At 41.5% G+C, this 27,207-nt stretch overlaps 1 protein-coding gene across 2 annotated transcripts in view; it reads left to right on the top strand.

Moving 5' to 3' along the window:
- Window positions 1–27,207, top strand: part of DGKA (diacylglycerol kinase alpha) — a 221,157-nt gene that overhangs the window by 15,071 nt on the left and 178,879 nt on the right. Inside the window, exon 2 of one of the 2 annotated variants that reach the window (XM_077297576.1) lies at window positions 3,396–3,464. The exons of the other annotated variant lie outside the window; for it this stretch is intronic. The gene's annotated coding sequence lies outside the window, so the exon portion shown is untranslated. The remainder of the gene's footprint in view (window positions 1–3,395; window positions 3,465–27,207) is intronic. 2 annotated transcript variants of the gene reach the window in all.

Genomic DNA, 27,207 nt, shown 5'->3' with positions numbered 1-27,207 from the left:
TGGTTCCACAACTACGTCTGTAAGGCTTCTTTCACATTTCCGTCTTCTGGGGGCCGTCGCAATCCGTGGTTATGGCAAAAAAACGGATCCTGCAAATGTGCCCGCAGGATCCGTTTTTTGCCATTGACTTGAACTAACGACGGATTGCGACGGATGGACACACAACGCATCCGTCGTGCGAAGGGTGCGTCGTGTTTTTGCGGTCCGTCAAGATGAAAAAACGTTCAATGTAACGTTTTTTCGTCCGTCGAATCCGCCAGTTCCGACCGTGCATGCGCGGCTGGAACTCCGCCCCCTCCTCCCCGGAACTCACAATGGGCAGCGGATGCGTCGGAAGACTGCATCCGCTGCCCACGTTGTGCACAATTGTGCACAACATCCGTCGGTACGTCGGGCCGACTGTTTGTGACGGCCCCGTACTGACGGAAATGTGAAAGAAGCCTAACACGTCTCCTATTTTATGTGGGCATTGCTTAATCCTCAAATAAACATGGACAAGTGAATAGCTCTTTTAGACTAACGAAAGCGTATTTTAGCCATGAAAAACACAGGACAAGTTCCTAACAAGCAGATGTCTGATTGAGCCCTTAGATCTGTAAAGCTGAAGAATAATTATTGATGAATGTAAATTATTTTAAAGGTGTTGTCAAGTTCTGAGTGCAGCTCCATTCAATGTGTTTACATTTGGCTGCTAATAACAACTGATCAGTGGGTGGTGTAGGGTGTCGGACCTCCACCATTGAGATATTTATGACATCAGTATGGGTCATTAATATTGTATGCTCGCAGAACCCCTTTAACCTCCAGTTCAGGCAAGTATATTATCATTAATACATGTTCAGGTCCATGTTGTACATACTGTATATGCATTGTTATTTTAGCAAGCACTAGTATAATTAAACAAATTAACACGTGATTCAGACTTTTTTCCCTACTGTTCTTGGCAGGGCATACACTGCTTTGCTTGGCTGATAACTGTGAACAAAGGAAAGAGAACCACTTAGTATGGGAGAGGCATGATCACACTCGACTTTATACTATAGCCGGGCTGGGAAGTATCTCAGAAGCCAAGTAGCCAATGTGACCGATTTACTAATCCTGGACAGTATTTAGACAGTGCGGACTGGCTAAAGCTGGCTGATAAATTTGGCACAATAACCAGTATATTTGTAGTTTATTTCCATATTGTGTTTTATGAGGCCTAAGAGAAGTACAGCTAGCACCCTTTATCATTAGGAAAGGCACAGTAAGTATAGACATTAGAGAAGAATAATCTTGGATGAAAAGACTGAGAGATGTTTTATTAGGAATGGATAGATGCAGAAATGTCTGGACTCATATATAACCTACTTTCCCTGTTACTGTATACTGCAATTTAACATATTGCAGCATTTTCCAGAAGCATTTTAATATAGCCTGTGTTCACCCCTTCCCGGGACCACAGCTTTACATCCAATGTTTTTACAGTGAGCAGTCATTGCTGCTTTGTCAATGATTTCAGAATTTTCTCAGCAGCTCCTGCTTACATGGAGAAGTTGAAGAACTAGGTCAATGGTTTACGGCCGCTGACTGCCAGATATAACTCCCATCAGTTACATTTTGTTTTCTTAATTGTTCGCTTGTATTAGTTCAATCTTGCCACTTTGCTATGGATTATCATTATACTTCATATCTGTTATTCTGTATTGGGTATCTTATCTGTGACAAAAAGACTGAACAACACATGTAGCGGAGGCTAACTGGTGGCTTTCACAATGGTAAAAGGCCGGCTTCACTTACAGCAGATGATTGAAATTTGCATTAGTTCTGTAGTTTCTGAAAACTGTTAACATTAAGGGTATGTGCACACGTCAGGAATCTTTTCAGAAATTTCCTGACAAAAAACGGACTTTTTCCGCAGGAAATCCGCACGCTTTTTTCTTGCGGTTTTTGCGCGTTTTTTTTGCGTTTTTTTTCCGGAGCTTCTCCAATTGAATAATATAGAGGGAAAAACGCAAAAAATCCGCAAAATTAATGAACATACTGCTTTCTTTTCCGCAATGTGTTTTTTTTTTTGCGGAAAAAAATGCAACATGTGCACAAAAATTGCGGATTGCATTCTAACTATAGGATGCATAATGGATGCGTTTTTTTTCGCGGTTTTATCGTGCTTTTATAGCTAAAAAACGCAAAAAATCCGGAACGTGTGCACATAGCCTAAAGGGGTTATCCAGACCTCACATGTTAGTGACCTCTCTGACTTCTATAAGAAATTAGTGGGGACCTGACACAAAGCAACCCCACCAATCAGCTGATATGTACTCCCCGAGCGACTAGATGCAAGCAGTCAGTGTACGGCCGGTTTCACACGTCAGTGGCTCCGGTACGTGAGGTGACAGTTTCCTCACGTACCGGAGACACTGACACACGTAGACCCATAAAAATCAATGCATCTGTTCAGATGTCATTGATTTTTTGCGGACCGTGTGCGGACCGTGTCTCCGTGTGCCAAAGACGGAGACATGTCAGTGTTCGTGGGAGCGCACGTTTTACACGGACCCAATAGAGTCAATGGGTCCGCGTAAAACACGGACCTCACACGGACATTCTCCGTCTGGGGTCCGTGTGCGTGCCGGAGACAGCGCTACAGTAAGCGCTGTCCCCCCCACATGGTGCTGAAGCCGGTATTCATATCTTCCCTGTAGCAGCGTTTGCTATAGAGAAAATATGAAGAATAGTGTTAAAAATAAAGATTTAGGTGTCCGCCGCCCCCCCACCCCCTGTGCGCCCCCCCGCTGGTCAGAAAATACTTACTCGCTCCTTCCTGGTCTGGCCGCGCCTCCTACTGTATGCGGTCACGTGGGGCCGATCAATTACAATCATGAATAGTCGGCTCCGCCCCTATGGAGGTGGAGCCACATATTCATGACTGTAAATGATCGGGCCCACGTGACCGCATGCAGGAGAAGCCGCGGCAAGACCAAGAAGGAGCGACAGCCGACGGGGGACCCGGGTAAGTATTTTCTGACCAGCGGGGGGGCGCACAGGGGGTGGGGGGGCGGCGGACACCTAAATCTTTATTTTTAACACTATTCTTCATATTTTCTCTGCAGCAAACGTTACTGCAGAGAGGATATGAATCGCAGCTTCAGCAGCTTCAGCACCATGCAGAGTGGGTACCACACGCTCCGTGTGGTACCCACTCGCCATACGGGCGGCACACGTGTGCCGCAGGTATGGCCTCCGTGAGTTCCCAGGCACACGGACACGGATAACTCCGGTACCGATTTATTCCGGTACCGGAATTATCTGGACGTGTGGGACAGCCCTCCAGCACAGAGCACCACAGCTTTGCACATTGTTTACTGTTCCCCGATACATATGATTGACTGGTCTCATATTATATACACATGTAGGGAGAGACCTGTCAGTCAACTGGGGCGAGAAGAAGCCGTCCAGGGACCACATCAGACTAGTTATCCACGGTACGTAGTCTTCATCCGGCATGTCAAAGTATGTTTACTGTAAAACAACCTCTGATGGTTTTGCATGGACATGGTATAGATAAGGGAGCAATGGGTAAGCAACATTTTTGGAGCCATTTACAGTGTAAATTATTTCTATATATCTTTCACTATTCCAATTATTTAGAAATTAATACCCTGTAACACTTGTATTAGATTTTTGGCTAATCTTTTCCCGGGTTTTCTATTATAATTTGATATTTGTTAACCTCTTCACAACATATGATGTATATTTGCATAATATGTGGTGTCCCTGACTTTGATTCCCTCATCTTTCCCCACATATGACAGCTGATTTAATCATAGTTCCTCAAGTGGATGTTAACTAGATAAATCCTGCTATCAATCTCTGAGGCTATGTGCACACGTTCAGGATTTTTCACATTTTTTTCCCGTTTTTTCTGCCGTTTTCCGCTGAAAAAATGCTAAAAAAAAAGCATACATAAGCATCCCATCATTTTTAATGCATTCCGCAATTTTTGTGCACATGCTGTTTTTTTCCCAAAAATTGCTGGATTGTGCCTGAAACAAAAAGCCTGATGTGTGAAAATAGCCGAAGAATGGCTGAAAATCCCTCAAATAAGAATTGAAAGACTCTTGGCTGGCTACAAAAAGAGTTTACAAGCTGTGATACTTCCAAAAGGGGGTGCTACTAGGCACTAATCAAACTTTTGCATCAGCCCATTTTCCTTTTTGGAATCTTTAAAATGTAAAAGATGCAAACAAAAATAATAATAAAATATATATGTATATAATTTTTTGGGGGGCCTAAAATACAAAGTAAATGTGTCATCTTCATACTTAGGCCTTTTAGAGATCATTTCATCTTCAACTTTCTTAAAGGGAACCTGTCACCCCGTTTTTTGAAGATGAGCTAAAAATAGCGTTAAATAGGGGCAGAGCTGGGCGTTACATTAGTGTCTTTGTGTGCCTTTATTACCCACCTATGCTGCTGAAATACCTTTGTAAAGTCACCGTTTTCTGCTGTCACTCACGCTGGTCTGGTCCTATGGGCGTGGTGACAGCGCTGTTTCTCCCCCAGATCAGGCTCATCATTCCGTTGGTGGCGTAGTGGTGTGCGCATGTCCAACAGAGAATATCCACTGCCCAGGAGATGCAAAAGAGCGTGATCTGCGCTATTCAGCCGTTTACCGGTGGGCGCGGCCATCTTTCCTGTGGCCGCGCGTGCGCAGATGGAGCGCTCTGCTGCCCGAGGCTTAAAAAAAATGGCCGCGGGATTCCGCGCGTGCGCAGATGGAGATCGCGGCGGCCATTTTCCTGAGCAGAGCGCTCCATCTGCGCACGCGCGGCCACAGAAAGATGGCCGCGCCCACCGGTAAACGGCTGAATAGCGCAGATCGCGCTCTTTTTCATCTCCTGGGCAGTGGATATTCTCTGTTGGACATGCGCACACCACTACGCCACCAACGTAATGATGACAGCAGAAAACGGCGACTTTACAAAGGTATTTCAGCAGCATAGGTGGGTAATAAAGGCACACAAAAGACACTAATGTAACGCCCAGCTCTGCCCCTATTTAACGCTATTTTTAGCTCATCTTCAAAAAACGGGGTGACAGGTTCCCTTTAACTGTTCACAATAATAGTAATTTTGACCAGGGGTGCCCAAACCTTTACATGCCACTGTAAGTGTACAAATTCTATTAATTTATATAGATTTAAATTGATTACAAAGTGCTTGCATTAGTTTGTACCATTCTTTATCAGTTGGGTCATTCTTTTTTAGTTATTTTTTAATATATTCCCCAAAACATACTATTATTGTCATTATGATTACAAATTATAATTGTGCATTCTTTTTTAGTTATTTTTTAATATATTCCCCAAAACATAACTATTATTGTCATTATGATTACAAATTATAATTGTGTTTTAAAAGGTAACAGAAATGAATAAAACAAATGTACTGTAAGTCATAATAATACATTCTCAGTCATGCATTATTCCTACAAAAACGAAGATAAAAATGACATGAACAAATACCCTGCAGTGAATAAATAAATAGCAATAGTTCCTGAAAACATAGGGTAAATAGTTAACATAATTTTGATCACACAAATGTAAAAGCCATCCCACTGCCTCAAGGTGACCCTATTTGGAACAACCCTAACCTCTAGTATTAGGCTATGTGCACACGTGGTGGATTCGTGTGCGGATTTTCCGGCACCGTTTTTGAAAAATCCACAGGTAAAACAACTGCGTTTTACCTGTTGATTACCCCCGGATTTACTGCGGATTTTGTGCGTTTTTGTGCGGTTTTACACCTGCGGATTCCTATTGAGGAGCAGGTGTAAAACACTATGGAATCCGCACGAAGAATTGACATGCGACGGAAAATGCAAAGCAGCGTTTCCGCACGGTATTTTCTGCACCATGGGCACAACGGATTTGGTTTTCCATAGGTTTACATGGTACTGTAAACCTGATGGAAAACTGCTGCGAATCCGCAGGCAAATCCGCAACATGTGCACATACCCTTAAAATCTTGTCATATGTCAAGTGTCGTAAATGGGAATAAGGGCTGAGTAGTACCGAGACCCTGATTAATGGATGCCCGGCCATGGGCCACGGTAAATTAAATGTCCAGCTCATTTCTGTAGATTTTTGTTTCAGGTGCTATTCATGGTGGCATCATAGTGTTCTTTTGTATAGGTAACCTCAGTGACTTTAATGGAGATTAGTCTGGAACAGTGCTGAAGATTGCTCTGTTTTTGGACATAAAAGCAGTTAGCAAGCTTCAAATTATCCAGATGAGACTCAAGAGGCAAGTCTGCACAGTACGTAAGCATTGATAATTTATTTCTGTGAAAATGAAAGGTAATTTAATATGCAATAAAATGATAAATATTGCCATTAATTAGTGATTAAACTGAAATTAATTAGAGTTCCTTTGCGGTGTCTCCTTTATTAATAGCAAGAGTAGAGCTGCTTGTTCTGCTATGCTTGCTGACAAATGCAACAGAATTATCCATAGGAACCTAAAAGATTAAAGAGAACATACTGTTAAATGTAAGGTAAATCATCTTAATGGAAGTGAAATTTTGCAGTTATATATACAATTGCATTCACAATTATTCAGTCCCCAGTTTATGCTCAAAATTTACAAATGTTCTGCCATTTGCAATAAAGAACTGAAATAAGATCAATAAGAACAATTTGTATAGCTCAACACAATTAATATAACAAGTGGTTTCTTCAAATTCATCACAAAATTCCACTTTTATTGACTCTTACAGTACCCGAACTATTCAACCCCTTGATGAATAGCATCTTTAGTATTTAGCGGAACACCCTTTTACTGTTATGACCTACTGCAACCATGGTGCGCAGCCAGACTCCAGCTTCTGACAACATTCCTGAGGAATCTCAGCCCACTCCCAATGGAAAATGGCCTCCATAGGTTGTCAAGATTGTGATCCAAAAAGTTATCTGATCATTGCCGTTCACAAACAAGGAAAATGATACAAAAGATAGCAAAGACATTAACTTCAGTTGTAAGCAGAGTTTACCAGTTCAAGAAACACTTGACATTACCTGGAAATGGCAGAAAGAAGAAGCAATCACCGGCTGTCATCAAATTCCTGAAGAGGCCAGAGAAGTTTTGGGATTTGGTTTTGTGAAGCGATGAAACTTAGTCCTGTGGATCAGCGGAATGTCTGGTGGAGGAAGAATGAATCGGATGCTGAAATGAAACACCCTGCCTGTAGCGACATGTGGAAGGCATTTGTAGCAGATCCAAGCCATAGCCCATGAGGAATAGGTTAAGATTGCCCAGGGATGCTTCTAAAAGCTGGTATCTGGCAGTGCAGCATGCTTACGGCTGGTTATAACAGCCAAATATGCTCTATTAAGTACAAAAGATGCATCTCATGAAGGAACTGCGAATGAGACTGAAATAGTGATTAAAGGTGGCATTTTGTGTTGTATTTGGAGAAACTACTTGTTATATTAGTTGAAAAATATTCTGATGAACATCGTTGGTGGTGGGTACCTAACACAACACTAATACAATGTACACATAACTATATGTCTACCTACCCACCACCCAAGTATGGAAATATATGGATAACTGCAAGAACAATCGCAAAACAAACATCAAACCACCACAAAGCAGTCAGAGAATCCAACAGCACTTTATTAAAGACATAATCAATAGAAAATATAAAACACACTATATCAGACAGACAGATACAATGGGGCTAAAAAAGATGACAAGGACAACATCAGCATCAAAACAAGCCCAAGGTAGGGTACATCCCTGACAGTGATAATTGTATGAAAAAGATCCACGTAATTGCAAAGTAAAAAATAATTCAATACTAGTGACAACCACTGACACCCACGGCTATGACAGCCGTATAATCAATCTATAGGTAGTCCAATACATGTCCTACATAGCCGTAGTGCCAGCAAAGATAACACTGATAACAAATAACATTCTATGCATACATATAATCTAGTGCAGGTGGCAGAGAGCACACGCAGGGACACCCGTCCACCCCGATGCGCGTTTCGGTATGGTACCTTCCTCAAGGGACATGTATTGGACTACCTATAGATTGATTATACGGCTGTCATAGCCGTGGGTGTCAGTGGTTGTCACTAGTATTGAATTATTTTTTACTTTGCAATTACGTGGATCTTTTGCATACAATTACCACTGTCAGGGATGTACCCTACCTTGGGCTTGTTTTGATGCTGATGTTGTCCTTGTCATCTTTTTTAGCCCCATTGTATCTGTCTGTCTGATATAGTGTGTTTTATATTTTCTATTGATTATGTCTTTAATAAAGTGCTGTTGGATTCTATGACTGCTTTGTGGTGGTTTGAGGTTTGTTTTGCAATTGTTATATTAGTTGCGTTGAACTATTTAAATCATTCTTGTTTCATTCGTTTATTGCAAATAACAGAGTCTGTAAATGTCGCTAATAAACCAATTTGCAATGGGGGTTGAATAATTTTGATTGCAATTGTAGATGCCATTTTGTCTGCAGATGGCAAAGTATATTTTTAGTGGCTAGATGCTGCCTTGTTGATGTGCCAACATATATAGCCCCATGTTGTCTGTCCAGAGTCTTTTCACAGTCAGTCCAGAAATAGACATTGGGTCAGTTTGTTTTATTTGCTGTGATCTTTGTGTTGTAGTTTTCCTCAGGGAAAGAACTGTATTTTGTAAATATAATGTACATCCATCAATGACACTAGCATGTTTGCATGAGTCTAATAATGTGCTGGAGTCAGAGTGCTCCCACCATTTCATCTAAATATAACAATCAGAAGAAAAGCACATACCGTACTTACAGCAGTATGGATATTTTTCATTACACTGTGTGCAGAATTATTAGGCAAGTTGTATTTTAGAGGATTATTTTTATTATTGATCAACAACTATGTTCTCAATCAACCCAAAAGACTCATAAATATCAAAGCTTAATATTTTTGGAAGTTGGAGTGCGTTTTTTTTAGATTTGGCTACCTTAGGAGGATATCTGTTTGTGCAGGTAACTATTACTGTGCAGAATTATTAGGCAACTTAATAACAACCAAATATATTCCCATCTCACTTGTTTATTTTCACCAGGTAAACCAATATAACTGCACAAAATTTAGAAATAAACATTTCTGACATGCAAAAACAAAACCCCTAAAAATTAGTGACCAATATAGCCACCTTTCTTTATGATGACACTCAACAGTCTTCCATCCATAGATTCTGTCAGTTGCTTGATCTGTTTACGATCAACATTGCGTGCAGCAGCCACCACAGCCACCCAGACACTGTTCCGAGAGGTGTACTGTTTTCCCTCCCTGTAGATCTCTCATTTTGTGAGGGACCACAGGTTCTCTATGGGGTTCAGATCAGGTGAACAAGGGGGCCATGTCATTATTTTTTCTTCTTTGAGACCGTTACTGGCCAGCCATGCTGTGGAGTAGTTGGAGGCATGTGATGGAGCATTGTCCTGCATGAAAATCATGTTTTTCTTGTATGATGCCGACTTCTTCCTGTACCACTGCTTGAAGAAGTTGTCTTCCAGAAACTGGCAGTAGGTTTGGGAGTTGAGCTTCGCTTCATCCTCAACCCGAAAAGGTCTCACAAGTTCATCTTTGATGATACCAGCCCATACCAGTACCCCACCTCCACCTTGCTGGCGTCGGAGTCGGAGTAGCTCTCTCTGCCCTTTACTGATCCAGCCTCTGCCCCATCCATCTGGGCCATCAAGAGTCACTCTCATTTCATCAGTCCATAAAACCTTTGAAAAGTCAGTCTTAAGATATTTCTTGGCCCAGTCTTGACGTTTTATCTTATGTTTCTTGTTCAAAGGTGGTCGTTTTTCAGCTTTCCTTACCTTGGCCATGTCCCTGAGTATCGCACACCTTGTGCTTTTTGTTACTCCAGTAACGTTGCAGCTCTGAAATATGGCATAATTGGTGGCAAATGGCATCTTGGCAGCTTCACTCTTGATTTTCCTCAATTCATGGGCAGTTATTTTGCGCCTTTTTTGCCCAACACGCTTCTTGTGACCCTGTTGGCTATTTGCCATGAAACGCTTGATTGTTCGATGATCACACTTCAAAAGTTTGCCAATTTCAAAACTGCTGCATCCCTCTGCAGGACATCTCACAATTTTGGACTTTTCAGACCTCGTCAAAACTCTCTTCTGACCCATTTTGCCAAAGGAAAGGAAGTTGCCTATTAAACACACCTTATATAGGGTTTTGATGTCATTAGACAACACCCCTCCTCATTACAGAGATGCACATAACCTGATTTGCTTAATTGGTAGTTGGCTCTCAAGCACGAACAGCTTGGAGTAGGACAACATGTATAAAAAGTATCATGTGATCAAAGTACATCTTGCCTAATAATTCTGCACACAATGTATAGTGATAAACCTTCTTCTTCTTTAAAGAAACACATCCTCTTAGACGAGGCTGTAGTATTTCAATCCCCTTGCACTAACTAATATTTACTCACTTATGTACTCCCTTTACTCATTAAATTGTCTGTACTTTGAAATTCTGCTAGAGTTGGATGCTGCTACACAGACAGTTCCCCGGACCCTTTATGTCTAAGTAACAATTGCTCTGTCAGATCACTTATGTTTCCTTGTGAAAGAGCAGCATTTATAAATGTTGCAAATGTAAACTTGAAACTTAAAGGGGTGGTCCGATACCTATAAAGCCCTTTCTAATTATCTATCTGTAAACCATAATCACTTTTGTAATTAGCTGTATTATAAAAATTCCCTGCGTTTCTCTATATCATTAAATTCCCTATGTGTGGTTTTTTACTTACTTCCTGTGATGTTTTGTTTGAGAGACGTCTCAAAAGTGACTTTTCCCAGGAGGCTGGGGTTACACTCACTTCTCTGCAGAGTAACCCCCAACTGAAACAAGACATGATCAGGGAGTGGCCCTGCTGTCACTTACCACAGCTACGGTCACCGCCGTCCCTTGATATCCTGGTGCAGTTGAGGTGATGAAGAAGTAACCACATCTTCAGTCACTAACACCTCCGTCAATCACTACTTCTAATAATGCAGTGTCTTTCCCTACAAGGAATTATCATCAGGGGGTGGTGATAGAAGTAGTGTGAGTGACAGCAGCAGCACCACCAGCATTTTTGGATAAATTGTCATGATAAAAAAAAATTACGTTAGCAATCCCTTGCATGAAGTCTCAGGTTGATGATTGGATGATTGCTGCTGAGGAGGGAGGCTGAGCTCAGGGATGTTTTAATTTCAAATGATTAAATTCATTTTTTTCTATAAAGATCTGTTTAATTGCTGCCAGGCATCATAGTCATAAAGTATCTGTAAGTTCTGTTACCCCACCGACACAGTGATTGTCAAATCTTCCTGTATAGAAAATTACTATATACAAGAAATGTCATCCGTTATTGTGAGCTTGCCTGGAAAGCAGGACTCGCAGCCTACCGCTATATGTCCCATCAGCAGTTAAATGGCTTTTAATTCGAAATCATTTAATTGCATGCAAATAGCAGAGAAATATACTGCATACACATAAGCATTGCCCTCTTGACATGCTGTTTTTCCAGTATGAGCAGTGAAGGCATAACGAATGAATGGGTGACCGTTTAATTTGTTTGCTCTCACTCTGCAGAGGCCCCCCTCTATGATGGCTTAATGTCCGCAAATAAACTGTTTTACAGCAGTTATTTATATGCTTAATTATACAGTGCTGCCTTTTTTACAGTGCTGTAGAGATTTATTGCACTGTGAGCAACGCTAAAATCTCTATGCCCAACTTAATTTACAAAGTGGACATGGAGAGAAGCTGTAATATAAAAATGTTTTATGAGGGCATCTTTACCAGTCATCAATGTGTTGTGTATCATGCGATATGCTTAAAATCACAAATTCCAATATATACAGTTAGGTCCATATATATTTGGACAGAGACAACATTTTTCTAATTTTGGTTATAGACATTACCACAATGAATTTTAAACAAAACAATTCAGATGCAGTTGAAGTTCAGACTTTCAGCTTTCATTTGAGGGTATCCACATTAAAATTGGATGAAGGGTTTAGGAGTTTCAGCTCCTTAACATGTGCCACCCTGTTTTTAAAGGGACCAAAAGTAATTGGACAGATTCAATAATTTTAAATAAAATGTTCATGTTTAGTACTTGGTTGAAAACCCTTTGTTGGCAATGACTGCCTGAAGTCTTGAACTCATGGACATCACCAGATGCTGTGTCTCCTCCTTTTTGATGCTCTGCCAGGCCTTCACTGCGGTGGTTTTCAGTTGCTGTTTGTTTGTCATTTGAAAAAACTGACCGTCACATCCAAACATGGACTAAGTGTGAACAGGTGCTGAACCTAGAGTCACCAACTCTTATATAGTCAAGCAAATAAGGCAGCACACTGCAGTGCTGAAACATGCAAACATGAAACACGAAAATTGAACTGCATTACTGCACTAGAAATATGAAAAATGAGAGCGTTTACCGCATAAAATGGCCAATTTTATGTGTACCTGGTAGCCACTTTACGGCATCTCTCTTATTCCAGGTCCTACGCTTTCCTTCCTCGCTGAGAATAATCGTCTCCATCTGAATGGGTACCTATGAAAACCTCTTCTTAGACTAACATTCTCTCTCTCTGTGGAGGGGTAATGGACCTGTTGCAATTACAAGACGTTTATTCTCAGCGAGGAAGTAAAGCGTAGGACCTGGTATAAGAGAAATGCCGTAAAGTGGCTACCAGGTACACATAAAATTGGCCATTTTTATGCGCTAAACGCTCTAATTTTTCATATTTCTAGTGCAGTAATGCAGTTCAATTTTCGTATTTCATGTTTGCATGTTTCAGCGCTGCAGTGTGCTGCCTTATTTGCTTGGCTGTTTGTTTGTCGGCCTTTCTGTCTGAAGTTTAGTCTTTAACAGATGAAATGCATGCTCAATTGGGTTGAGATCAGGTGACTGACTTGGCCATTCAAGAAGATTCCACTTCTTTGCTTTAATAAACTCCTTGGTTACTTTGGCTTTATGTTTTGGGTCATTGTCCATCTGTAGTATGAAATGACGACCAATCAGTTTGGCTGCATTTGGCTGGATCTGAGCATACAGTATGGCTCTGAATACCTCAGAATTCATTTGGCTGCTTCTGTCCTGGGTCACATCATCAATAAACACTAGTGACCCTGTGCCACTGGCAGCCATGCATGCCCAAGCCATCACACTGCCTCCGCCGTGCTTTACAGATGATGTGGTATGCTTTAGATCATGAGCTGTACCACGCCTTCACCATACTTTTCTCTTCCATCATTCTGGTAGAGGTTGATGTTGGTTTCATCTGTCCAAAGAATGTTCTTCCAGAACTGTGCTGGCTTTTTTAGATGTTTTTAGCAAAGTCCAGTCTAGCCTTTTTATTCTTGATGCTTATGAGTGGCTTGCACCGTGCAGTGAACCATCTGTATTTACTTTCATGCAGTCTTCTCTTTATGGTAGATTTGGATATTGATACGCCGACCTCCTGGAGAGTGTTGTTCACTTGGTTGGCTGTTGTGAAGGGGTTTCTCTTCACCATGGAGATTATTCTGCGATCATCCACCACTGTTGTCTTCCATGGGCGCCCAGGTCTTTTTGCATTGATGAGTTCACCAGTGCTTTCTTTCTTTCTCAGGATGTACCAGACTGTAGATTTTGCCACTCCTAATATTGCAGCAATTTCTCGGATGGGTTTTTTCTGTTTTCGCAGTTTAAGGATGGCTTGTTTCACCTGCATGGAGAGCTCCTTTGACCGCATGTTTACTTCACAGCAAAACCTTGCAAATGCAAGCACCACACCTCAAATCAACTTCAGGCCTTTTATCTGCTTAATTGAGAATGACATAACGAAGGGATTGCCCACACCTGTCCATGAAATAGCCTTGGAGTCAATTGTCCAATTACTTTTGGTCCCTTTAAAAACAGGGTGGCACAGGTTAAGGAGATGAAACTCCTAAACCCTTCATCCAATTTTAATATGGATACCCTCAAATGAAAGCTGAAAGACTGAACTTCAACTGCATCTGATTTTTTTTGTTTAAAACTCATTGTGGTAATGTCTATAACCAAAATTAGAAAAATGTTGTCTCTGTCCAAATATATATGGACCTAACTGTATATACACTATATTTTGCCATCCCCAAGTCTCAAAAATGAGAATGGGCTTGGATTCTGGATTGTGTTGATGTTGGCTTCTTTTTTGCCTGATACAGCAATTACACTTGAGGATTGTATCACGAACTGTGTTCAGACTTGATTTTTGTAAGCATTACTGAGCCTATGCTGCAAATTGCATGACCGAGTCATATCTGTTTTTAATGTAGTACCGCCTGAGGGCCCATAAATTATCGCTATCAAATATTGAGTGTCAGCCCCGTCCATTATGCACAATGCTTTCTCCAGAATATGTGTCTTTTGATATTAGGTATTGTAGTTGGTGAGAGATTCTAAGCATTTTTCTGAAAGTTTCCACAATTTTTAGACTCAGTTGTTCAGATTGGTGAATTTCTGATTATCTTTGCTTTTTTGAGACTCTGCCTCTCTAATATGCTCTTTTTACACACTTTCATGTGCCTTGAGTTGAAAATGTTTTTTATTAGTGCCACTTACTTTTCCATTCTTTAATTAACCCTGTCCCCCACCATTTTTTTATTTTCACCTTCTGATCCATGTTTTATGTACTGCTGTGAATAAAATATGAGTTTCCCAATCATTATATTCCAGTTTTCTTTACATTTTTCAGTGTCAACACATTTTTTTGTATTTGGGTGCTGTATTTATACAGCTCTGGCAAAAATTAAGAGACCACTACAAAATGTTCAGTTTGTCTGATTTTTCTCTTTATAGGTACCGTATTTTCTGGTGTATAAGACGACCCCCAACTTTTCCATATAAAATATGGAATTTGGGATATGCCTGCTGTATAAGACGGGGGTCATCTTATACACCCAGTCATCTTATACGGCGTGCGGTTCCCAGGGTCTGGAGGAGAGGAGACTCTCCTTCAGGCCCTGGGATCCATATTCATGTAAAAAATAAAGAATAAAAATAAAAATATGGATATACTCACCCCTCCGAGAAGCCTGGCCGTCACCGCTGCAAGCGTCTGCCTCCGTTCCTAAGAATTGCAGAGCGTGAAGGACCTTCGATGATGTCACGGTCTTGTGATTGGTCCGTGACCGCTCATGTGACCGGTCACCTGACCGTGACGTCATCGAAGGTCTTTCACGCTCTGCAATTCTTAGGAAAGGAGGCAGACGCTTGCAGCGGTGACGGCCAGGCTTCTTGGAGCGGTGAGTATATCCATATTTTTTATTTTTATTCTTTATTTTTTACATGAATATGGATCCCAGGGCCTGAAGGAGAGTTTCCTCTCCTTCAGACCCTGGGAACATCCAGGATCGCTCCCTGCACACGCCGTACCCGGCGTATAAGACGACCCCCGACTTTTGGGACAATTTTTAGGGGTTAAAAAGTCATCTTATACGACGGAAAATACGGTATATGTTTGAGTAAAATGTAAATTGTTCTTTAATTCTATAAACTACTGACAACATGTCTCCGAAGTTCCAAGGAATACATTTTTTATTTATTTTCTGAAAATGAGAAATGGTCAAAGTGACAAAAAATGCATTGCTTGCGGACCTTAAATAATGCAAAAAAAAAAAACAAGTTCATAATCATTTAGAAACAACAATACTAATGTTTTAACTCCGGAAGAGTTCAGAAATCAATATTTTGTGAAATAATTCTTTCACACTGCTTCTGGATGACCTTATGCCACTCCTGGTACAAAAATGTAAGCAGTTCTTCTTTGTGTGATGGCTTGTGACTATTTTCCTCTTGAGTACATTCCAGAGGTGTTCAATGGGGTTCAGAGACAGGGATTTGATGTGGTGGTTCTTCATCCACAGCTTGAGTGACCTAGCTGTGTGGCATGGCACATTGTCCTTCTGGAAAAAACAGTCCTCAGAGTTGGGGAACATTGCCTGAGCAGAAGGAATCAACTGTTTTTCCAGGATAACCTTGTATGCGGTTTGATTCATACGTCCTTTGCAAAGAACATCCTGCCTAATTTCAGTCTTGCTTCAGCCTCCCCAGATCATTCCCGATCCTCCACCAAATTTCACAGTGGGTGCAAGACACTGTGGCTTGTACGCCTCTCCAGGTCTCCGTCTAACCACTAGGCGACCAGGTATTGGTCAAAGATGAAAATTAAACTCATCAGAGAAGATTACCTTACTCCAGTCCTCTATGGTCCAGTTCTTATGGTCTTTGGCAAACTTCAGCCTGGCTCTTCTTTGCTTCTCATTAATGAAAGGCTTTTTTCTAGCTTTACATGACTTGATTCCTGCCTCTAGTAGCCTGTTACGAACTGTTCTTGTTGTGCACTTCACCCCAGCTGCCATTTGCCATTCCTTTTGTAGGTCACTTGATGTCATCCTGCGGTTGCTTCATTAAATAAGATTTGGTTCAGGTGATCACCTAATCAGAAGCACATTAAGTAGAATGAGGTGTACTATGGTTCGAATTCAACTGACACTGAAATTGAATGGCTGTCAGACATGGAGAGAAGCTGATTTTTATAAAACTGTGCAGTGGTCTCTTAATTTTTTCCAGAGCTGTATTTATATGTAGTCTTTATGTTTTATGTCAGATTTAGAAAAATCCGAAAAAAAAGCAAAGTATATTAATTTGTGTGTATATTACGGTGTGAATTAATGCAAATAATGTAGTTTAGAAAGAATAATTCTACTACATGTACACTAAGAGCTGTAAAGTAATTTCAGGATCTGTCTAATTTTTTTAAAATTTTAAAATATGTGTTTTAGATGTATTTTAGATCTAAAATGTGTTTTAGATCATATATTAATCAAATAAATGATTGTGAATCTTCATGTATCCAGGTAATCAGAACAAATATAGAATAGATGTAGAAATAAATGTAAAATCTTCAGTTAAAAAATTTTACATATAAAATTGAAATAAACTGATGTTTTTTGCCATTTTGTAAAACAGAATATCTGTAACATATGTAACCAATATTAGGCCCTGTTTCTCCTGAAAAAAAAAAAAAATTATTGGAATACATGCAGATAGGTGGGGGGGATTAAGGAGAGGGACTACAGAATAGGTGGAGTTTAGATAAGTTTATAGTTTAATAATGTCATATTGAACAGAATGGAAAAAACATCTTAACAAGGAGTCTATTACATGTTATTGGGTTGATATCTCCTGTTTAAAACTAATAAAAAGAGTTTGAAAAAAAAAACCTCAAAGGCATAACAAAATTGCTAATTTGCTTTAGTCATAGAAGTCCAGAATGCATGTGGGGGAAGAGGTTAATGGGCTGTATAGGATGGGTTTGTTCAAATGGGAGCACTTAGTTAATGTAGGCATTACAAACAGACCCGTCCATTAGCCGTCATCTGATAAGTCTGTGTTGAATATGCATGCCAGGTGTGGTGATGCTGAAATTCCCCACTGCCTGGTATGTTATCAGATTTTTCTCACACATCTTTAAGGCTGTGTGCACACATTGCGGATTTGATTGCAGTTCCGCAGCGTTTTTTGCCGCACGGAATTGCATCAAATCCGCAGTGCAGTGCACAACCAATGTAAGTCTATGGGAGCCGCAGACTTGTTGTGCACATGCTGCGGAAAAAGCCGCACCGGAACGCATCTTTTTTTTTTCCGCAGCATGTCACTTCTTTTGTGCGGAACTGCAGTGTTTCTGCACCGATAAACTTGCATTGAGTTGGGCACATCCGCAGCAAAACCGCAGATGTAAAAAAGATCTGCAGTTTTGCTGCGGATGTGGGTCCGAGAAACGCTGCAATTTGGGAGGAGGGAAGTGTGGGCGGTGACTGTGTGCGTGTGTGTGTGTGGGGTCTGCGGGCTGTCCGGGTGTGGGCGGGGCTGTGCAGGACTGTTTGGGTGTGTGCGGGGCTGTCCGGGTGTGTTCTGGACTGTGCGGGTGTGTGCTGGACTGTGCGGGGCTGTTGCTGGGCTGTATAGGTGTGTGCGGGACTGTGCGGAGTTGTCCAACTGTGTGCGGGGCTGTGCGGGTGAGTACGGGGCTGTGCGGGTGTGTGCGGGGCTGTCCGGGTGTGTGTGGGACTATCCGGAGGGTCTTTGGGGGTGTGTGTGCAGGCATCATCCGATGGGACTACAAGTCCCATCGAGCTATGCCTGCTACAGTGACAGTGAGTGATACATTAGCCAATGATGGGACAGTAGTAGTCCCATCATCCGGCTAATGTGTTGAATGTGAAAAAAAAACATACACATGTACAGTACATACAACATGCATAATACAACACGCAACATGCACCATGCAACATACAACATGCAACATACAACATGCAACACACAACATGCAACACGCAACATACAACACACAACATGCAACATGCAACACGCAACTTACAACATGCAACACACAACATGCAACATACAACACGCACCATGCAACATACAACACACAACATACAACACGCAACATGCAACATACAACACACAACATGCAACATGCACCATGCCACATACAGTACATGCATACAATACATATAGACATATAGAACATATAACATAGAGTACATACTCACCATCATCTTGTCACCTTGATCCCCCGAAGCCAGTGTCACCTGTAAAAAATATTAAAATAATAAACAAACACTATACTCCCTGATCCGCAGATATCCAATTAAAATGAATGTCCCACGACGATCTCCCATGGAGAGCAGCAGCATCAGATGATGCGACCGCTCTCCAGGGGCTCCAGAAATACAATGACGGAAGGTATCCTTCCGCAATGTATTCCTCCGCCGCTGTAAAAAATAGTCCCTAGTCTCACTTGTGGCACTGCTGTGTGGGAAAATTCCCACGCAGCAATGCCATAAAGTGAGACCAGTGAACTACAGTAACCTCAGGGATGCACTGCATGAGCCATTTTGTACTGTCAGTGTGTCACTGAAGGCTCTATAGAGCAGTGACATCACCCGATGTCACTGCTCTATAGGGGAGATCGTCGTGGGACACTCGTTATCAATTGGACTGCGTCGGACAGGGAGTATACGGTTTATTATTTTTAATTTTTTGCAGGTGATCGAGTATGGTAAGTATGGTTAAATTTAAGAATAATAAAATACTTTTTTCTGGCTGTGTCTTCATATTTTTTTTTAACTCTTTCACTACTCTAGGATTAATAATGGATAGGCGTCTTATTGACGCCTCTCCATTATTAACCCGGCTTAGTGTCACCTTACATTAGCAAGGTGACATTAACCCCTTACTACCCCATATCCCACTGCTACTCGGGAGTGGGAAGAGAGGGGCTAAGTGCCAGAATTGGCGCATCTTACAGATGCGCCATTTCTGGGGCTGCTGCGGGCTGGTATTTGTAGCCGGGGGGGGGGCCAATATCCATGGCCCCTCTCTAGGCTATGAATATCAGCCCGCAGTTGTCTGCGTAGCCTTTCTGGCTATAAAATATAGGGGGACCCCACGTCATTTTTTTGGGGGGTCCCCCTATTTTAATAGCCAGTAAAGGCTACGCAGACAGCTGTGGGCTGATATTCATAGCCTGGGAGGGGCCATGGGTATTACCCCCTTCCTACAAATACAAATACTTCCTACAAAGGCTACAAATATTGTCCGCCGGCCGTCGGCTTTGCCCCTCCGGCGCAGAAAATTGCGCGGGAGCCCACGCCATTTTTTTTACCGTTTTTTTTTAATTAAACATTCATTAATAAACATTGGCCTTGCTATTATATATCTATGTGTAAACTATCTATAGATATATTTATAGATACATCTATCCATATATCTATAGGGTATGTGTCCACAGGCCGGATTGCCGGCGCTTTGGATGGAGTGGAAAACTCGCTCCACCCAAAGCGCCGCCCCCTTCTGTACGCGCAGTGATTCCGGATGTGTTCATTGCATAGATAGATATACATTATATAGATAGATATATGAATAGATATATGTATGCATCTATAGATCTATCTATATGTAGATCTATCTCTCCATGTCATTCCTTCTATATATAGATCTATCTATCTATCTATCTATCTATCTATCTATCTATCTATCTATCTATCTGTGTGTAATGGAGTGTGGGTTGGACAAATGTAAAAGAGGAGGTTGGACAATGACATCACAAATCTTTTTTTTTTGTTCAATAATACATCTTTATTTAGCTTTCAAAAACACATTAAAAACCGCACAAAAAACGCATAAAAACCGCACCAAAAACTGCATAAAAAAGCATTAAAAAAAGCATCAAAACCGGGCAAAAAATGCATCAAAACGCATCAAAAACGCAGCTGCGTTTTCTGCCAGGAGATGCAGATTTTGTGCAGAAAATTCTGCACCCAAATCTGCAACGTTTGCACACAGCCTAACACTTGCTTGTTTAGGACAGTATTTTGTATCCGTTTTTGAATGGCAAAATGAGGGATGGGTCCAAAACCCGAAAAAGGAGCAAATATTTCCATATTACATATTTTTCTGCACATTTCACTCTGGTTATATTAGGATACCACTACTTATAGGCATTTCCTCTCCAAGGATGGAGTAAGGCTACGTTCACATTTGCGTTGTGCGCCGCAGCGTCGGCGCCGCAGCGCACAACGCAAACAAAAACGCGGCAAAACGCTGCGTTTTGCGCCGCATGCGTCGTTTTTGGCCGAAAGTTGGACGCAAAAAAAATGCAACTTGATGCGTTTCTTGCGTCCAACGCTTGCGGCCATGCGGCGCAAAACGCAGCACAACGCATGTCCATGCGCCCCCATGTTAAATATAGGGGCGCATGACGCATGCGGCGCCGCTGCGGCGCCCGACGCTGCGGCGCTGACCGCAAATGTGAACGTAGCCTAACATGTTAAAAGGGTTTTCCATTATTTTCAATACTGATGTCCTATCCTTAGGTCTCTATATACATTACACTAATATCTGTTGAAACTGCCAAAAATTGGCCAAGAGTCTTGTGCATGCGGGCCTCCCGATTCTATTCCGTCAGATGATGTTGGGAGAGAGGATTTCAATGTGTCTCATTTCCAATGGCCAATCCTTTTGTTCTCAGAGAGGTAAGGTTAGAGAGAGAAATCATGCTCTCCTATAGAGAACACAGGAGCACTGAGCTAACAGTCGGGGTAGAGAGGATAGTTTGGCCAACTGCTATCAGCTATGTATGAGAGCCCTAGTTAAAGTCATCAATATCAGATCACTGAGTGTCTGACATCTGGTACCCCCGCAGATCAACTGTTTGCAGTGCAAGAAAAGACCTGATATAAACTGTGTATGAAGCACAACCACTATCCCATCCCACTGTGTAGTGGCCTCTGCCAGGTACTGCAGATTAGCTCCTATTATTTCACTCAGAATCACATGAATGTAAAAGTCAGGGACGTTCGGTTTGTACGATTTTGCAACACAAGATTCTGTAGAAGTTTAGAAAAATATTTGTTTTAATCTCCGATTTTGAGTAAAATTAAGAAATTTCTTATGGCTATGAAAACAATTATTTAGATCATTTTCACCCAGTATTGTTTAATATTTGAGACTATACCTCTTAACATTAACAATATTATCTATCCAAATAGATGATAACTGGCAGATTGATAGAGTTTTGACCACTGGGGCTCCACCGATCCCAAGAGAGGGGCTCTGAAATTTCAGAATGGAGCACCGCTCTATTTATTGTCTTTTGGACTGTCAGAAAAAATTGTTCCAATTTTGGGATTGAGGATCCCAGAGGTCAGACCCTCATCGATTGGGTAAATTATTACCTTCCTATTGATAACTTTAAATGCTGGGAATAGCCCTGTAGTACACTAATATATATATATACACTCACCGGCCACTTTATTAGGTACACCTGTCCAACTTCTTGTTAACACTTAATTTCTAATCAGCCAATCACATGGCGGCAACTCAGTGCATTTAGGCATGTAGACATGGTCAAGACAATCTCCTGCAGTTCAAACCGAGCATCAGTATGGGGAAGAAAGGTGATTTGAGTGCCTTTGAACGTGGCATGGTTGTTGGTGCCAGAAGGGCTGGTCTGAGTATTTCAGAAACTGCTGATCTACTGGGATTTTCACGCACAACCATCTCTAGGGTTTACAGAGAATGGTCCGAAAAAGAAAAAAAATCCAGTGAGCGGCAGTTCTGTGGGCGGAAATGCCTTGTTGATGCCAGAGGTCAGAGGAGAATGGGCAGACTGGTTTGAGCTGATAGAAAGGCAACAGTGACTCAAATCACCACCCGTTACAACCAAGGTAGGCCTAAGAGCATCTCTGAACGCACAGTGCGTCGAACTTTGAGGCAGATGGGCTACAGCAGCAGAAGACCACACCGGGTACCACTCCTTTCAGCTAAGAACAGGAAACTGAGGCTACAATTTGTACAAGCTCATCGAAATTGGACAGTAGAAGATTGGAAAAACGTTGCTTGGTCTGATGAGTCTCGATTTCTGCTGCGACATTCGGATGGTAGGGTCAGAATTTGGCGTAAACAACATGAAAGCATGGATCCATCCTGCCTTGTATGGAGCATCTTTGGGATGTGCAGCCGACAAATCTGCGGCAACTGTGTGATGCCATCATGTCAATATGGACCAAAATCTCTGAGGAATGCTTCCAGCACCTTGTTGAATCTATGCCACGAAGAATTGAGGCAGTTCTGAAGGCAAAAGGGGGTCCAACCCGTTACTAGCATGGTGTACCTAATAAAGTGGCCGGTGAGTGTATATATATATATATATATATATATATATATATATATATATATATATATATATATATATATATATTCATAAGATTTACGTATAAAGATTGTCAATTGTCTGAAAAAGACTTCAAGCTACATGAATAAAGCTGTAATGAAGTTTCTTGTCGATATTTCTGATCAGAATACTCGTAGTAAAGATATAATGACCATTGGTTACGTTGATTTTTATAAATGTCAGCATTTTATTGTTAAACAATAACATGCTAATGGGAATACATAGTGCTTGGCTGTGGCTGAGAGTGCTTAAATGCTTGGGATGATGTAATTAAATTTGTTCCGTCTGCCGTGTTTGCACGGTTTATTTACAATTTATTATCCTCCCTAGAGCTGATTGTGAGACCTGCAATTGAAAAGTCAATAGCCATATGTTACAGTCACATGCAACACAATCTGTGTGTGTGTATACGTATATTTGTGTATGTATGTATGTATATTTGTGTATGGATGTATATATTATATAATAGTGCTGACTGTTTACTATTGCTGGACAAAATATATGTATATACATATATATTGGGTGGGCCATATATATGGATACACCTAAATAAAATGGGAATGGTTGGTGATATCAACTTCCTATTTGTGGCACATTAGTATATGGGGGGGAAAACTTTTCAAGATGTATGGTGACCATGACGGCCATTTTATAGTCCGCCATTTTGGATACAACTTTATTTTTTCCAATGGGAAGAGGGTGATGTGACACATCAAACTTATTGAGAATTTCACAAGAAATACAATGGTGTGTTTGGTTTTAACTTAACTTTATTCTTGCATGAGTTATTTACAAGTTTATGACCACTTATATAATGTGTTCAAAGTGCTGCCCATTGTGTTGGATTGTCAATGCAACCCTCTTCTCCCACTCTTGACACACTGATAGCAACACCGCAATAGAAATGCAAGCACAGACTTCCAGTATCCATTGTTTCAGATGGGATGCTGCACATCTCGTACCTTCACAGCATAGACAATTGCCTTCAGATGACCCCAAAGATAAAAGTCTAAGGGGGTCAGATCGGGAGACCTTGGTGGCCAGTCAACTGGCCCACGACGACCAATCCATTTTCCAGGAAACTGTTCGTGTAGGAATGCTCGGACCTGACATCCATAATGTGGTGGTGCACCATCTTTCCATCTTCAGTGCATAAAGAGGGCAACACTTCATCATGATGGTCGTCGTGGGCCAGTAACCATAATGGAAGAAGACAAATTCCAGTCTCCCGATTCCAGACTCTAAAAAAATTGTGGTCTTATTTAAGGACCATGGATATATATAAAATGGGGATTCCAAGCATTACCAACTAAGATGTTTCAAGCTTTCAAAAGGGTGCAATAAAATAATGAATTGGGTGCAACCAAAAGAACAGGACAAAACACACAAAGCTAGATAAAAACAGGCACAAAGGCAATGATGAGTCAGGATCCAAGTCTAATTTGACCAAACAGAAAATAGAGCCATAAAGAAGTTAAAGAATAATGATTAGATAGTCTCTCTATATGACTGCAGACTTATTAATCCTCACATTCGGGTCACATGACAACTGGAGTACGTGAAGCCTCGCTCAATACACTTGCATTGAGGGAGGCCACGCCTATAAAGTCGGCTTGTGACTGTGTGCATGTAAATCGCATACTTGTAGTCGCTCACCCCACAATCCCGGCAACAGAGAATCCTCGCAGTGTGCGCAATGTGAAGATTCACAAGTCTGCAGTCACATAGAGCGGACAACACCTTTAATGTATTTAATCTAGAATCTGAGTGCTGGAATTTGTCTTCTATATGATCATCTATGTTTTTAGATCAGTGTGTCTGAGATGTGGGGATAATAAATTGTGAAAGCGTTGAGCTGGCAATAAACTAACTTTTGATTTAACTGCTTCCGGACTGCCCATAGATTTTAAACGTCTAGACGGTCCCGAACCTACTTTGGAGTGACGCTCTGAATCGTCACTGCATAGGAGTGCAGCAGCTACTCGCGATCATGTATCTGTGGAACTGGCGAACTGGCTGCCAGAGCCGGCTGGAGTTCCCATAGAAAAGGCACAGGAGGTTTAGGCCATGTGCACATGTTGCGGATTAGGCTTAGGAATTTTTGGTGCGGATTCTGCATCTCTTGGCACAAAACACAGCTGCGGATTTGACGCGTTTTTTTGCGGATTTACTGCGGTTTTTTTGCGGATTTACTGCGTTTTTTACCCCTGCGGATTTCCATAATGGAATGGGCACAAAACATGCTACTTCTTTTAATCCGCAGAGTTTCCACACGGAATTTTACGCACCATTAGCACAGCGGTTTTTTTTCTCATTGATTTACATTGTACTGTAAATCACTTGTGGATCTGCAGCGTTTCTGCACCGCAAAAAACGCTGCGGATCCGCAGGAAATGCGCGACGTGTGCACATACCCTTATTAAAATCTGTACCCTCTCAATCGCTGTGTATACACAACACTAAAGAACTGTGTACATAGTAATAAGTAGCTCTGATGGCGCTTCCTCCTCTATGCACATCAGTCATGTCATTGCTGTGTATAGTTAGGGAGCAGATGAAAATTAAAATATTGCAATATTTAAATTTCATGTATAGAATAAATGAAAAACAAAAAATTACAAGTAATAAAAAATGCTACTGTCAATCCAAATAGCTGTTACTAGACCAACCACGTAAAAAAATGTGTCCAACATATAAAAATATTTGTTACAGAACAGGGAACAAATTATTAAATGTATTTTATTGATCCTGTGGGGTTATAAAAAAATAATAATAAAAAGATTGAAAAAAACTTTTTTTCCCTGTGATTCCACCCTGTATCAGGAAAAAAAAGAGAGAGAATATGACCTAAAAGTGAAGCTCCATGTATCAAGAAAGAAAGAAAAAAAAATACTTGAATATCTGAAAGAGAAAAAGTACAGTATATACTCAAGTATAAGCCGACCCGAGTATAAGCCGACCCCCCTAATTTTGCCACAAAAAAATGGGAAAACTTAATGACTCGAGTATAAGCCTAGGGTGGGAAATGCAGCAGCTACCGGTAAATGTCAAAAGTAAAAATGGAACCAATAAAAGTAAAATTAATTGAGACATCAGTAGGTTAAGTGTTTTTGAATATCCATATTGAATCAGGAGCCCCATATAATGCTCCATAAAGTTTATGATGGCCCCATAAGATGCTCCATATTAAAATATGCCCCATATAATCCTGCATAAAGGTTAATAATGGCCCCATAAGATGCTCCATAGACACATTTGCCCAATATAATGCTGCACAAATGTTGATTATGGCCCCATAAGATGCTCCATAAAGATATTTGCCCCATACAATGCTGCACAAACGTTAATTATGGCCCCATAAGATGCTCCATAAAGATAATTGCCCCATATAGTGCTGCACAAACGTTGATTATGGCCCCTTAAGATGCTCCATACAGATGCTTGCCCCATATAGTGCTGCACAAATGTTATGGCCCCATACAGACACTTGCCCCATATAGTGCTGCACAAACGTTGATTATGGCCCCATACAGACACTTGCCCCATATAGTGCTGCACAAATGTTATGGCCCCATACAGACACTTGCCCCATATAGTGCTGCACAAACGTTGATTATGGCCCCATACAGACACTTGCCCCATATAGTGCTGCACAAGCGTTATGGCCCCATAAGATGCGCTATACAGACACTTGCCCCATATAGTGCTGCACAAATGTTGATTATGGCCCCATACAGACATTTGCCCCATATAGTGCTGCACAAACATCATGGCCCCATAAGATGCCCCATACAGACACTTGCCCCATATAGTGCTGCACAAACGTTATGGCCCCATAAGATGCCCCATACAGACACTTGCCCCATATAGTGCTGCACAAACGTTATGGCCCCATAAGATGCTCTCTACAGACACTTGCCCCATTATAGTGCTGCAAAAATGTTATGGCCCTGTAAGATGCCCCATATAGACACTTGCCCCATTATAGTGCTGCACAAACGTTATGGCCCCATAAGATGCCCCATATAGACACTTGCCCCATATAGTGCTGCACAAACGTTATGGCCCCTAAGATGCTCCATACAGACACTTGCCCCATTTGCTTTTGCTGCGATAAAAAAAAATCACATACCTCTCCGTCTCTCAGGCCCCCGGCACTTTCAATATTCACCTGCTCCTCTTTCCAGCGCCGCTCCGTCTTCAGCGTCTTCTGCACCGACGTTCAGGCAGAGGGTGCTCACGAACCACATCACCGCGCCCTCTGACCTGAGCGTCACTGCAGAAGACGCTTTAGACAGAGCGGCGCCGGAACGAGGAGCAGGTGAATATCGCGCAGCACTGCGCTCCCCTCCCCGTTATACTCACCTGCTCCTGGCA

Source organism: Ranitomeya variabilis, chromosome 3 (genome assembly GCF_051348905.1).
Source record: "Ranitomeya variabilis isolate aRanVar5 chromosome 3, aRanVar5.hap1, whole genome shotgun sequence".
Lineage (NCBI taxonomy): Eukaryota > Metazoa > Chordata > Amphibia > Anura > Dendrobatidae > Ranitomeya > Ranitomeya variabilis.
This window is presented reverse-complemented; position numbering and strand designations above follow the sequence as displayed.